Below are 12,294 nucleotides of genomic sequence, written 5' to 3' on the forward strand. Positions count from 1 at the left end.
GGATCTGAAGGCCACCATAGGCTACACCTGAGGCGGGGAGCCCTACAGAAGATTAGGAACCCAGGTGAGAGTTGAAGCTTACCTCGTCCCAGCTGTAGGATGCTGGGCAAGTGAGGGAGCCTCAGTTTTCCCATGTGTAAAATGGGACTGACACGCGCTCCCGAAGGAGGTGATGTATATAACAAGAAGGAAACACCTCCAGGCATTAAGAAGATGGTGAGAGTCGGCGTGTGAGTTCCCATGCTCAACCTCGCTTCCATTCCAAGCGCCTCTTGAAGGAGCTAAAAGTCAAATAGTTTGGCGTTTTTAAATGGCTGCTCCACCAGACAGAGTGATGGGCATCTGCGTTTAGAGCTCCAGGAGCCCTTCCTTCCCCCGTCTCACCTTAAAGAATAAGGATCTCCACATTGTCCTCCTCCTGGCTTCCACCACCACCCTCTCTCCAGCCGGACACCTATGCCCCAGCTCCACTCCTCAGGGCAGGAGCCACCCAGGCCTGGAGGAAAGCTTTTTGCCCATCCAGCTTAGAGTCTAGATGGGAGGCCAAGGCTGACATGAAATTCAGAGCCCCAATAGGGAGTAAACACACTTCTCAGCCTTGTGATTTCCCCAGCTGTGGAATGGGGCCATAGGTGGTGAGCCAGTAATTATGAGATGCTATCTGGAGTGGTGGGTGACCCCTAGAAGTGACTGAGTCCATTGCCCCACCTTCCTCACAGGCTCCTACCCACCCTTACCCCCAACAACTACAGGATTATCTCTGTTAGCAAGAACCCCACCAGCCTCCTTGGGGATGGCAGGCACCATGTGTCAAACCAGGAAGTCCTTCCAACAGTCTACCTTAAATCTTTCACCCCTTCCTTCAGGGGAAATGTAAAGAATGGACAACAAAAGATAAATGCTTATGAATAGGCGATGCCACACTATTTTTAACAAATATCCCCAAAGCGGGCAGCGGGGTGGGAATCACCTCGGACACAATGCTCTTTACACTAAACATCCTGGTGATAAATAGAGCTGTGTAATTCTTTTTTCTCCTTGGCAGAGAGAAAGGCTGGGGCTGGGCAGAGAGGCAGAGGGACCCGAAAATATAAATCAATATGTGACTTTAATATATGTGCTCTCAGTGTCTGTGTGTGCTGGGGGATTATTAGTAACCTTGATTCCAGCTCAGTGTCCGTGTGAGGCGGGGAGACACGCAGCCCCCAGGGAGGAGAAGAGAAATTAGGAAGCCAAATTCTTCTCCTGATTGACACCTGGGTAAACATTACCCCGGCAGAAGGGGAAGGAAAAAAGATCAATGCTGGGTATTTTTATCATGTTCCAGGGACTATGGACAGGGTGTGGGGGGAGTTAAAGAAACAGTTCCTTAGCCTTGTTGAATATGCCCCCTCTAAGCAGGAGGCAGAAGGGGTGGAACCCAGGTGGAGGGGGCCAGCAGGATTGAGGACCAGAGTGCAGGGAAAGAGGGTGTGTCCCAGGGAGCCGTGGCCACTGCTTCCTTTGCCCTGGGGCACTTATGAGGATGACAGCAGGTACAAAGGAGCACGATTTTATTTTTATAAATATATTTTTATTGATTTCAGAGAGGAAGGGAGAGGGAGAGAATCATTGATCGGCTACCTCCTGCACGCCCCCTGCTGGGGATCAAGCCCGTAACCCCAGGCATGTACCCGTAACTGGAATCGAACCCGGGACCCTCCAGTTCCCAGGCCGACACAAAGGACCATGCTTTTAAAGACAGGGCAAAGGCACCAGCTTTGATTAGACTCTGGCTTTGGTGGAGGGCCAATGGGTATGTCTTAATAGGGTTGGCAGGGGGATGGTTTTAGCAGGAGGTTCCCAGAGTGTGGGAAGGGGAAAGGGCTTCAGCAGGCACTGGGGGAAGTGAGTGGCTCAGTGCCAATGTGGGGAAAGGGGCATTTCTGGATTGTCTGGGAAAGTGGTCTCAGGCCCGGTTGGCGTGGCTCGTGGTTGAGGGTCGACCTATGAACCAGGAGGTCACAATTCGATTCCTGGTCAGGGCATGTGCCCGGGGTTGTGGGCTCCATCCCAGTAGGGGGTGTGCAGGAGGCAGCCGATCATCATTGATGTTTCTATCTCTCTCTCCCTCTCCCTTCCTCTCTAAAATCAATAAAAATACATTAAAAAAAAGTGGTCTCAGTTCCAAAATCAGGAAAACCTGGCCTCCACCCTTCCTAGCTGTATGACCTTGACTAGTCATTTGACCTCAAAGAGTCCCACCTTCCTTACCTGTAAAATGAAGGCTTGTAACCCCCAGTCCTCTCAGCTCACAGTTAAAACGTTTATTTATTTTTCAATTGTACTTGACATTCAAATCATCTCACAGGTTTTTCCTAAAATTATACAAAACACTGTACTGGGGTGAGGGGCTGTTGCTATCAAGAGCTGCACTGTCCAGTAGAAATATAGTGCAAGCCCCATATGTGTTTTTGAGTGTTCTGGTAGCCACCTAATACAGATCTTGTAACATGGAAACCCACCCATTTGTTCCTGTTGACAAATGTCACCCCAATCAATTTAGTAAACACATATCAAAAAAGTAAAAGTACGAAAAAAAACCCCAAGGAAAATTATTTTAAATTATATTTTTCATTCAATCAGTATGTTACAAATGTTATTTAACATGTGGCACTAGTCACATTCTCAGTGCTCAGTTGCCATGCTCTGTAAGTGGCTATCATATTGGACCAGCAGAGATCTGGAATAAGAAGCCCACGGGGGAAGGGCTTCTCACACAGATGGTGTACGCTTCGGAGGCTGTGAGCATGTGTGAACAAGAGAAAGAAGGTGGGAGGGAGGGAGGGCAGGGAAGCCTCTTTCAACAACGCCACCCCTTCCTTGGTGGCTACTGCGGGGCATGTTCCGCTACGGGGGAGAGCTGGGATTTTAGGAGATCTAAGCCCTAGGAGGTCCAGCAAATGGGCCTCAGGAGCTCTGTTAACACACCTCCTGTTCTCCATGGTTGACGGCATCATCCCCCTTGAGTATGTGCATTTTTCTAAGCTAAGGGTCTGAGCTTTTGTCAAAACTTAAAAGCATCTGTGACTTCTTAAAGGGTAAGAACCACTGCTCCAGACACAAACACACTCACAAATATGCACACATATACACACTCATACACTCACACACTAGTACATATACACATACTCACATAAATTACACATATAATCTGCCTCTCTTTCTCTCTCTCGTCCTATTTTCCTATTTCAGGTTTCTTTCATCTCGGTTCCATCCTACACAAAACTGCCTTTACATGCCCTGACCGGTTTGGCTCAATGGATAGAGGGTCGGCCTGCGGACTCAAGGGTCCCAGGTTCAATTCTGGTCAAGGGCATGTACCTCGGTTCGGTACTCAAAGATGCGCCATAGAGCCCTCTCTTCCTGACACACAAGCAGGAACAGCCCAGCCTGCGGGACTAACCATGCTGGGTGCAGTCCACGCCCCTGCCTTTGCCCGGGTAGTTTTCTCCTGCAGCACCCTTCTTCTCCTGCCCACTTCTACTTCCTCAGTCCCACCATCCGCAAGGCCTGGCTCACATGCCACCCCTTCTGTGAGGCCTTTCACAGCCTCATCGGAGTGCCTGCCCTCCTTGAATCCATCTCCCATAGTCCTTTGCACGTTGAGGCCCTGGACCCTTATCTCTCACAGCCTTAGACTCTGGGCCATCCGAGACTGCACTGAGCTTGTCACCTGTGGAAGCTGTAAGCCCTTGGAAGGCAGGGTCTGTGGGGTGGGGGTGTCCATGACTCCCCTCTGAATCCATTCCATTTCTCACCATCACACTTCCTGTTCACTCCTCTGCCCCCAAAGTAATTCCAAGGTCAGATGTGGGGCAAAACAGATGAAACAACATTTTGCAAATCACAATGTAAACTCCGTGCAGGTGCTCCCCTCCTACCAATATTCTTCCTGGACTCCCGCCCAACCTTGGCTCGGTCCCTCTGGCCCCTTCCCACCCCCTCAGTCCAGATGTCCAAAGTCTGAGCCGCTCAACCGGGGAGACCAGTGTCTCTCTATCTCTGAGCCTGGATCTCTGTCTACGGTCCCAGTAGACATCTGGTCTCCCCCATCCCTGGACTCACTGGGAATGTGAAGACCTACCTTTTCTTTTTTTTTCCTTTCATTTCCCCACTCCATTCAAATAAGGGTTCAAACAGCTTTCAGAGACACACATGACCAGATAAAAAATGAGAGGGGAAGCCGGGGGTGAGAGAGGTTCTGCATTCTCCTCCCTGAGGCTCTATCTCTGGCACCCAGCAAAGGGCACTTTCAGAATGGCCCATCACGGTCTCTGCTGAGCCCATTCATCCTCCTTTCCAGAGACCTCGGGTGGCCCTGGCCAGCACCCTCCTCCCTCGCCACCCTATCAAGCTCCACCGCCAACCTTGGCCCTGGCAGCCCCAGCTCACCCGAACCAGCCCTTTGTGCTTTGGTTCTCGCTCTCTCTCCTGCCCCCATCTGCAACCACAGCACATCCCAGCTGTCTGATTAACTCAATTGATTAATTAAGCTCTAATGAGAGCTGTGACTCACCCCTGCAGCTGCTGACCAGGCCAGCTGTGCAGGAAGGGCCCTGGGGCCACAGGCATGGCCTTAGGAGGATCCACGGGGCAGCACGCCCAGTGGTTGGTGCCACTGGTCAGGGAGGCACAAAGCTTGCCCATGGCTGGGTCTCCTCCAGAGCCCTCTTGGGAGGAGGGTGTTCTGTAGGGTTGGGAGAAGGGTGGCTCTCTTGGCCAGCCGGTCAGTTCCAGAACCGCACATCTAGCACAAACCCTGCTGAAGGCGGGGGCGGGGGGGGGGGGCAGAGCAGGTATTGATTGGCTGAGAGGTGCAGGAGGGGACTAGATCCCCTCAGAATCTCACCTTGACTCTCAGGGCCTGGAGTGTCCAAGGCCCAGAAGGTACTGTTATGTGGAAGCTGGACACTGATTATGGGCACCAGGCTTAGCCCTGCCAGCAACTGCCTACTCTGTAGTTTCTCCCACCCCCACAGCTCCCAGTCCTGTGGCCAAGCACTCCCCATGCCAGTCACTGGCTCCCAAGGAACCACAAGGGCTCGGCAGAGCAAATCCAGAATTCGTGTTCTTCCCACCTCCAGCCTCCCCCACCCACACTGACTGCCAACTCCCTCCTCCCTCCTCCCTCCTCCCTCCGACTCTGTCCCCTTGTCTGGGGTGGAGGACCAATGCCCTCCATTAACAACAATACTCAGTTGAATGCAATTTTCCATCTCACAAAGTACATCCGTATCCATTCTTCTCCAGGATCCCGTGAGGCAAACAGAGCAGGGAGTCCATTCTAGAGATGAGGAAACTGAGACGTCAACTTGCCCAAGATCACACCTGGTTGTGTCTTGCTTCCTAGCCTTCGAGTTCATCCTGGGAAAACACACTCCTCTTCAGCTCTGAGGCCTCAGCTTAGAGCTCACTTCAGCCAGAAAGCCCTCTGTCGCCCCAGCTGCAGGTAAGGGCCCTCCTATTCCATTGCCGTAGTTGTTCATCTGTTCCCATCTGCCACTGGGACCCGAGGGCAGCTGCTGCTCTGCCTGTTCCTACTCATCCCTGGCACCCAGCTCGGGCCTCACATGGAATAAGGACTTAATGAATATTTGCTGAAGGCAGGGGAGAAGGAAGAAGTGAGTGAGCCACCACAAGTGGCCGAGATTCTGTTTCCCAGTCTAGTGCCGGGAGGAGGGACACTGCAAAGGACAGGGCGACCCAGTGCGGGCATTTCATGTGGGGGTGCCCAGGGGTTCCACTGCATGCACGGTCCATTGGGCCAGACAGCGAGCAGGTGAGCCCTTCCCTTCCCCTCTGCAGAGAATGCGGGGGGACCCACCCAGGGAACCATGGGCGATGGGGGTGGTGGACAGGGCAGGAGAGGGTGGGTGGGGAGGATGTAGCTGTGGGTACTGGGGCTTCCTACATGGCGAGATGGGAAACCTGGGGTGGAGACAGAGCTCTGGTTGGAGACTTAAGACCCGGTTGGAGCCTTAGCTTTGCTCAGCCTCTCTGGGTGACTTGGGCATGTGGCCTCCCTAGTTAGGCCTGTGAATTGAGAAAGTCTGATGACAGGGGCTCTGGGCCTGCTGTCTTCCGGTGGTCTGGGAGCCCTGCAGCCCCAAGAGACATCTGTGACCTGAGGGAGCGAGTGCGATGGTGCTGGACAGTAGGCGTGGGGGTTGTGACACCCCCATGCCTGCGGGAGACAGATGGTCACAGACAGGAACCTCTGATCCCCATGAAGAGCCCCCACCATTCCAGCCCCTTTGCTGTCACTGCCCCTCAGGTTCAATTTCCAGCTCGGCTTTCCAATTGAGCTCCAGCTACTAACTTTACTGGAGAAAATGATTATGTGATTATTTCAGCCTTGTTCCAAACACCGTTTTAATTGAATCTGGGAAAAGGCGATTTGGGCACCAGAGGGCCCTTGGGCTGCGGGGGCAGCATGGGAATGTCAGGCAGGAGCCCGCTAGCCCCTGAGCCTTGAAGGGCAGTAGATGCTTCCAGGCCCCGTCCCCTCCCTGACATTCATCCTGGATCTGGGTGCACCTCAGCGGGAAGAGGAAAATTGGTCGGGGTGGCTCCCGGGCAAGCAGGTTGGGGAAGAGAGAGGTGGGGACAGGATTCCAGTAGCCGTGTTTCCTGCCCAGAGCTGCTGCTCCTCACTTAAAACACTGTTTGTTTCTGCCAGCCTCCCTCTCTGCCCCCAGCCCCAGCCCCAGCCCGCCTGGGAGTAAACCTTTGCTCAAACATGACTAGCCTGAGGAAGCAGAATTGGAAAGAAATCTGATTTTCCAGAATCCTGCAGAGCCTTCTAGAGGGATTTGGTGTTATCTGCTCTGGGGATCACCCTGCCAGCTTTCTCCCTTTTAGACAAATTGCTGGGATTTGACTGCATACTCATCTTTCGGAGCCTCAGTTTCTCCAACGGTCACTGAGAGAGTTGGTCCTAAGTGACAGGCCCCTCCCAGCCCGGAGGGGAGCCATACGAGGGATTCCTCGTGTGTCTTGGCGCTCCCGAGGCGGGAGAAGTCCAACCCCACTACTTGGTGGACAATCCTGTGGGGACCTGTGGGCTCCAAGCCTTGCTGGGCCTGTCTGACCAGCCAGAGCTCAGCCGGGTGCCCGGTAGAGAGAGTGAGGGTCAAGAGGAAGGGCAGGGGATGGGGGGGGGGGTAAGAGGAAGAGCACAGGGAAAGCCCCACCTCTGGCCTTCCCTAAGACTTTTCCCGTCATCTTAACAAACCCAATGCCAAAACTTTTCAGAAAACTGCTTAAAAGCTGCCATTTGGGAGAATGTGCTCTGGGGAGCTACCCATAGCGGGAGTGACTGTGTCCCCTGCGCCTTCCCACGGAGACAGGGGCACTGGGACCGCAAGGGGAAGTGGCCAGGCCCTCGCAGACTCCCGCTTCGGGCAGTCATCACCAAGCATGTATCAGGCACTTGGTGAGCATGGGTGGGGGGACAGTGAGGCAGGCACAGAGGGAATAAATAGCAAGTGTTGATTAAATTCATCCACTAGTTATTGAGCATCTACTGGGTGCCAGGCTCGGGGCCAGTGTAGCCTTGGGAAGGCGACAATCCCGTCTGGGAGACAGGACGCCCCCTTTCGGGGATAATCTGGAACTTCAAGACTTGGCAGAAAAGATGGTGAAGAAATGAGGCCCTGCAGACTCAGGAGCCATCGGTCTCAATAGGACAAAGCCCTGGTGGACTTCTTGCTGGAAGGAGGGCTAGGCGTGGTTTGGCTGTGGGCAGGTTGCTGGGCCTTCTGAAGGACCACACAGCCGAGCTGCACAGGGAGGGAGAGAGAAGGAGGTAACCATCGTTTGCATCTTGGACCTTATAACATCTCCCGAGGGTGGGAGCGGTTATCATCTCCATTTTAGACATTAGAGTCCTGAGATGATAGGTTCGGGTACTTGCGGGGCCACACACAGCCAGGAGGGACAGAAAGCAAGGTTTGCCTGTGTCCCACCCACATTGCCTGTGTCTTCCCCAGCCTCACCTCGCCTCTGCCTGCGTGGGAGCACCAGCAGGCAAGAGCCCGGGGCTCTGTTGGGCATTAGGAGGACAGAGCCCAGGAATTTATAGGATCTATGAGGATCTGGGAATAAGATCTGAGACAAACAGGACCCTGGCCCTCCGGGCAAGTGCCTGCTTGGGGGTGGGAGTTTCAAAGGCACAGATCATGGGGGAAATTATATTGTCAAAGAGGAAAACTGGTGCTGCCATCCCTCCTTCACTCATTAATATCTGGGGTAGTATTAGCTGTCAGCAAGCAGAGCCATCCAATTCAAATTACAGATTTTGAATTCTTAATTTCTTCTAATCCATCAGTGAGCTGCCTTCCTGGGCTAATATTAGCAGCGCTGGCGAGGCTGGGAGCAGAGTCATGGATGTCTCCCTCCCTCTGAAGAAAACCCTAATCGATACGGCGGGCCTGGGCTGGGCCCCTCGGAGGCAGGGACCTTCTCCCCCTGCCGAAGTGCCTCCCCTCCCAGGAAGAGAGCGCGGAGTTTTAGGGAGGTCCCTGGAGAGCAAAGGGGAGAGAGGGAAGATGGAATCAGAGCTTGAGAGGGACTTGGAAGGAGGGAGGGAGGGCGGATGAGACTCAGGGAAAGGACAAAATTAGCGAAACGAAGAGCGGTGGACACAGACAGTGATGGAGAGACTGAGCCACTGGCCCAAAGAGATGAATGGAGACTGAGGCAGGAAGGAGGGAGGGAACCACCGGAACTTAGGGTCAACGCAACCCACAGCTGACTCTGTTCAGAGAGAAAAACACAGCAAAGCAACATCAAGGCCCCTGGGACTCCCATAGCAGCCTCCATTCCACTGGGCCCACCAGTCCCCTTTGCCACTAGGTGTTCTGGGGTCAGATACCTCGAATCAAATTATACCTCAAAGGCTTCCTCAGCCAGGAAGCCCTCTTGTTTTCCATCTTGCAGCACCAGCTCTTTGCCCTTGGGCAGGGCACTCTCTCCCACCAGCCACCTGCGTCCTGAAGACCTTCTGTACCGCTGCTTCTCTCTGTGTGCAGGTGGGGAGAACATGGGAGATGCGGCCATCGGATGGCTGCCAGGCCAAGGACCACATGTGCATTTCTCGTGTATCTCTTCAACAACACAACGAGGCAGTGACTATTATTACCCCCACTCAACAGGCAAGGAAACAGGTACAGTTAAGTCACTTGCCAAGGTCATGGGGCAATGAAGTAGTGATATCTGGATTTGAACCCAAGCAGGCGGACTCCAAGGTGACGTAGTTAAAACCACGTGACAGAATCTTGGGGGGAACCCCCAGGGGATTGGATATGGTGCAGTCCCTGTCCTTGTTGACTATGGAAGGTTGAAGGACATATCAGGCCAGCCCCGTGACATCCTCTCATGACCCCCTCTTCCATCAGCCACTCTTATTAACATCCAGATAGCCATCCAGCCCAGCTCACACCACTCCCTCCTGCCTGTCCATCTCCCTGAATAACACCCTCCATCCAGGGAGGCCCAGATCAAGGCAGGCCTTCAGCTGGAAGCCTTCCTGTAGCTCCTGTCCCTGACCCCTGTGGCCTGTCCCTCCTGGATTGATCCTCCTCCTCTCTGTGAAGGTCCTGCCTCCTCAGCAAGTTGTGAGCCTCTCTCCACACAGCCCTGGTGCCCTCCAATGTCCTAGGACCCAGCCTTGCTGGGCGAGTGCTCAGTAAATATTTGTGGACTTAACTGATTGATTGGTGAGTGGAGTCAGGAGGCCTGAGACAAAGATGCCTGAGAACTGAGTAGTGTCCCTCCTATACTGGGCCCTGGGGACGCGTCAGGGAGCCAGAGACATGCAGGCCCGATGTGGTCAGTGCAGCTCACCAGATTGCTCTCCCAGCTGCCCCCCGGGGGACCCTGTCTCTTCAGGTTGGAGGATGTGGGGATAGGAGTAGGGAAAGGAGAAAAAGGGCCCCTCGACTTGGGAAGGAAGCCTTGTGGAGGGCTCTTCAAGCTCCCCCCTCCCAGGCTCTGCCCAGGTTCCTGCAGCAAGAGGCAGCCTCTAAGGTCTTCACCAGGGCTGAGGTCCCTGTCCCCACTCCCTTTGCTGCTCTTGCTACGCCTCCTCCCCTATCCAGGAGGCTGAGCTCGAATAGAACTATTTTGGGCCAAATCTCTGAATTATACATGGTCTGGCCAGTGAGCCTGCCACTCCTGATCAGTGGCGATGGGGGTTGGGAGTAGGTGATCACTGTGTTTCGCTTTTGGTGTACGTGTCCGAGTTTGTGCGAGTGCCAGAAGGACTGTGATGGGGTTGCATGCATGTGCTTGTGCAGATTTTGAGACTAAGGGATTATGGGTGTGCACGAACAATGAAGGGTCCAGAGACACTTTTTCACCCTCTAAAGCTTCAGCATGGTGGACCCTGGAGCCCAACCCTGTGGTCCCTAAATCTGTGTGTCTGGCCAACAGCCAGGATGGATAGAGGCCCAGCTTCACATGGAAGGATGACATTAGTCATCCTGCCCCAACCCTGCCCCTACCTTGGCTGCCCATGGGATCCTCTGGAGCCAGATGAACAGGAAAGAGATATTACTCCATCAGGGCCAGGCCCGGGGAGGTGAAGGAGAGGCCATTAACTGCCTGAGACTAACTGGCCACCATGAGTTGAGGACCTCCTCTGGGTTCAGGCACTTTACATACATGAACTGAGTTAATACTTCCGTATGGTACCTACTATGTATTGATGAGGAAACTAAGAGTCAGAAAGACGAAGTAACTTGCTCAAGATTGCACACATGGAACTAACAAAATCAAGACTTAGGCAGCTAAGAAAATAGCAAGGCAAGGTACGGCCTGGGAGAAAATATATACGATACGTATGTCTGACAAAGGACTTGTATTCAGCAAACTCTTACAACTCAATAATAAGAAGACAGACACTCTACCTTTAAAACAGTAAAAAATATATAGAACGGCCAATACGCACACGAAAAAGATCCTCAGCATCATTCATTATCAGGGAAATGCAAATGGAAGCCACACTCATTAGAAGACTGACCGAGCTCAGTGTTGGTGAGGTTGGGGAGCAACTGGAACTCCCATACACCGATAGGGGGAGTGTACAGTGATACACCTACTTTAGCAAATAGCTTGCCAATTAAACATACAATTACCGGAGGACCCATTCTTCGCTATTTACACAAGAAAAATGAAAACATGTGTTCACACAAAGACTTGTACACACGTATTCATAGCAGCTTCAGTCACAACAGCCCAAACCGGGAGAGAAGACAAATGCCCATCAGCAGGCAGCCAAATTGTCATATATTCATACAATGGGATCCCACTCAGCAATAAAAAGTTGTAAACTGACAAAACAACAACATGGATGAATCACTTTATGAAAAGTGAGGAGCAGCCAGACACCAAGGGTACACATTACATAATTCCATTTATATGAAACTCTAGGACAGGCAAATCTAATCTATAGTGACAAAAGGCAGAGCCGTGTTGCCTGGGGCTGGGGAAAGGGTGGGGACCGACCGGGAAGGGGCCCATGGGAGCCTTTTGGAAAGATGAGAATGTTCTGTACCCTGATGGTAGTGGTGGTGTGTGTGTGTGTAAATTTGTCAAAACTCATCAAACTGAACACTTAAAATGTGTGCGTTTTATTGTATGTAAATTATACTTCAATAAAGTTGAAAAAAGAAACCCAGGTAAGCTGAGCTGAACGCCACACCTGTTACTGCTTATGCCCTGAGTCTCTCGAGTGGCAGGTGAGTATCGGGCTTGGAGCACCTTTGAGGAAGAGATAGGCTGTGGTTCTAAAGTGGATTACCCGCCCCCACCAGCTTTCCTCTGCCTTATTGTCCCCCTCCCTCACCCTCTATTGCCTCAGACTCTGGGTGGCTTTCCCAGTAACAGGAGGAACTGACCCCCTGGGGGTGTCTAAGCTGGGGCCCCTTTCAGACCCCTCCAATGGAAAGCATCTACTCGCTTCCTCAAGCAGCATCCTGACTGGCGGGTCAGATACCCCCAGGGAATCAAAGTTTTGTTTTCCTCCACCCCTGGGGGGTCAAGCCCACCTCTGCACATCCTCCTGAGAAGCCTCTCTCGCTTACCAGCCAGGAGATGGGTAATGGGCCTCCAGCGTGCAGTGCGAGGGGGCAAGGGCACTGCTCTGGGGCAGGTACCAGGCTGACCCACCCAGAGAGCCCCAGGGAAGGCCCGTGTGCCGGTGCTCGGAGCCCTTAGTCTCACTTGCTGTGATCATCAGTCAGGTATTGA

This window comes from Myotis lucifugus, unplaced genomic scaffold, assembly GCF_000147115.1.
Source record: "Myotis lucifugus unplaced genomic scaffold, Myoluc2.0 scaffold_766, whole genome shotgun sequence".
Lineage (NCBI taxonomy): Eukaryota > Metazoa > Chordata > Mammalia > Chiroptera > Vespertilionidae > Myotis > Myotis lucifugus.